The following is a 3,546-nucleotide window of genomic DNA, read 5'->3' on the forward strand; positions in this document are numbered from 1 at the left end:
CTGATGGGCACTGTTAGTGGGTAGATGTGCTAACTTGTCTCCCCTGTGGCAGTAATTACTTTAGCTTTTGAAATTGTAAATATTAATCCACACCACCCACCTCCCTCTCCTCCAGCTGCTGCATAGAGCTTGCCTTCCACCTTACTGCCCCTGCTTCCAGAGAAACCTTTCTTCCCTGTCTGTCTGTTAACCAAAAAAATAAACTTTGCTCCTTTCTCCTAGCCTAGCTGTCGGCATTCTGGGTCCAGCACCTAGCTCCTCACAAGAACACTCAGCACAAACCAGGGAACCCAACCATCCCACTGGTGCAGAACGACACCTGGGTCACAGTCCAAACAAAGGAAGTTGACGCCTTCAGCAATCAAATCAAGTTCATTAGAGAGGAAGCGAAAAACAATATGTTTCCCTTTCTGGACTGAGCTGCACACTGAGGACAGCAGAAGTCTGAGGTTTACCAGAAACCCACAGACTGAAAGCTACATTTGAACTCACGTCGCCCTCTGGAACAGAAACTCTCTGTGATCAGAACTTTACCTGAATGAGAATATTCTCTTGATTACTGAGGAGAAACAAAAGGAACAACATGGTAGGGGATCATTTGAAGCATGTGGTTTGATAAGTCTGCCTAAACAGGAAGAACAACATTGCTGGTTTCAATAACCAGGTTTAACAAACTCAGGCTCTCCTCCTAGACTCTGAATTGATCTAGCCTAAAGTCAGGAACTTTGAGTATTCAGTTTCATAAAATCTGCTATGAAGTAGTTAGTATCTCAACTCCAAGTAGATTCACTCTGAGATAAACACGTGTGAAGCAAGTATGAAAAGCCATTATCAGTGGAGCCTGATTAAACAATTCACCATGACAACAGGCAATAGTAGGCTGGCCGCCTTCCACTTTCAGCCCGTTTGTCCCTGCAGGATTGTTCTGAGGGTACAGGCTGGGATGCTCTGTGTCAGCCACATGGAGATGATATCAATGAATGACTGAGTGACTGACTACAGAAACTCCTGTAGATAACAGCATCCCTACCGGGACAGGGAAATGCTTCCCAGATAATAAACCATGGATCAAAGATGATCTGAAGGGACTGCTGAACAAGAACAAACAGCCTTTAAGATGGAAGACGGGGAATTAATGAGGAGAATAGAGGTTCTGCATCAGCTTCTTCCCAAACCCCATGAGACTGATGAACTGTTGAGGAAACTCTAAATCACAGACTCTGCATCACACTGATAACACCAAACCNGATTGCAGTTTGATCGTCGCCTAGCAACCTTTCCAGCCAATAGAACGACAGACTCGGAAAGGGTGCACTTGTTTAACCCTACTGAGTGTGCCTGTGCTACTACACCACTTATAAGAGCGTCAGCTGAAACTGCTATTTACAGTAGCTTTGTGGCTGATTGTTGCTTCAAAATAGAATACCTGGTTTCATTTCTTAGTTATGCCCTGGATTTGTAGCGTTTGTGGACGCTACGTCGCTACTTGATCAAAACAATAACGTCGCTACAGGAAAGTTACTTGATAAATAAAGCAGCGACGCTACNATATATATATATATATATATATATATATATATATATATATATATATATATATATATATATATATATATATATATATTTGTAGTAGTCATGAGATCTGGTTTGCTGTCCCCTCTCTGGTGTTTAGTAAAATTGGTGGTATTGAGTTCCTGTTGAGATGTGATTTTGAGATTCATACATTACCAATACAACTGTCTGCGTTTCACCAGCAAGTGCTGTTAAATTGGAAATTGGCATTCAAACATAACTTTAGTCTCCTTAATGTTCCTCTGTGAAATAACAGAGTTATTTTATACCAAAAAAAGTCTGTGCTTATTGAAAACTGGATGGAGAAGGGAATCTGGTCAACTAGTCATTTATTGGATCATAATGGCAATACATATGCATATGAAGCTTTAATTCAATAATGTAATCTAAGCTGTACAAAAAAGATTATGAAAATAATACCAAATGTATTTATTCAGCTCATAAAAAAACAATTATGATACAAAGCAAGTGATTAAATTACAGAATATTTTAATAAATGGTTTAGATTTACTGAAAAAAAAATGCAATAATAAGTTTTTAAGACAACATTTAGTAAAACAGACAAACCCTGGACTGGTTAGAAGGAAATTTATGGATAACTATGAAAAGAAAGACCAAATAAATTAAATGTCAAAGTTTTTAAAATTGGAACTCCCACCAAAGTATAAAGAAATACATTTCAAAACTCTACATGATATTTACCCCTCAAATGATCTGATTAGAAATAGATTTAAAATTGAATGTGGTAACTGCTATATATGTAGCGAAAGAGAAACAACAGAACACTTTTTCTTTCTCTGTCAACCTATCAAAAAATTGTGGGAATCTTTGCATACTCTACTGACTAGCAAACTCATAAACATAGAGCCCTCTCATCACAAACTGTCTTACATGGCTTTTTATCTGAAAACAAAAGAGATGAATATCTCATTAATAGCATTATTATCACATCAAATTTTATTTACATAAATGCAGGTTTGGAAAAGCTAAACTGATATGGTCTGTATTTAAACAGGAGATCCATCTTCTAACCCTTTCCTTGGACAAAATTCAGAAACCAAAAGCAAAAAGTTTGTCATATCACCTCTCTAATTTATTTCAGCCCTCCCTCGATACAAATTAAAGAATAATGCTTACTTTTTTGGGGGGGTTTTTTGTTGTGTGTTTTGTATTTTTTTTTTTTTTTATCTTTCATTATAATTCTGTTATATTCGACATGTGTGTATTATTTTTTTATTTATTCATTTATCTTTCATTATAATTCTGTTATATTCGACATGTGTAATTATAGATATCTTTGGATTTAGAATTTTTTGTTCTTTCTGAAGTGTATTGTATAAACAAAAACATCTGTTTACCTCGCAACGTGAAAGAAAAGAAAGGAAATATTAAGAAAAGTGTTAGGAGGTATGATTGACTATAAGTTAATGCTTTATTATACTGTGTTGTTTGAGTTTCTCATTGTTACTTTTCCAAATAAAGTTATAAAAAAAAGAAAAATGCTTCTCTGACGTCATCTTACTGTGTTGTTTGAGTTTGTCATTGTTACTGTTCCAAATAAAGTTATAAAAAAAAAGAAAAATGCTTCTCTGAGGTCATCATCAGACACGTTCAGAGCAGTCCCGCAAAACATGATTAAACCAGGTTTATCTGCATTTAAGTAGCTTCTTTCTTTAGATTATGTACTATATAAAACAGTGTTAAGTTAGGGAAGGGAAAACGTAATTAAGATGGTCTTTCTAAGAAATAAAATCGAGGGTGATGCGGATGTAGATCTAGCTGCGCATGCGCAAACGAGCTGCTGGTAGGGATCGGCTAGTAGCTAGCAGCATTAGCTTAGCTTGTGTGTGGAGTCATTGTAGAGAGGCTGATAATCAAACTGCCAGAAAACTCAATAGAAGAAGAAGAGGCTGATAATCTGGGAGTGTTTGCAGTGAGAATGTCTTCAGTCCAGCTTCAAGGAGAGTTTATCAC

This window comes from Cyprinodon variegatus, unplaced genomic scaffold (genome assembly GCF_000732505.1).
Source record: "Cyprinodon variegatus isolate N-32 unplaced genomic scaffold, C_variegatus-1.0 Scaffold2416, whole genome shotgun sequence".
NCBI classification, from domain to species: domain Eukaryota; kingdom Metazoa; phylum Chordata; class Actinopteri; order Cyprinodontiformes; family Cyprinodontidae; genus Cyprinodon; species Cyprinodon variegatus.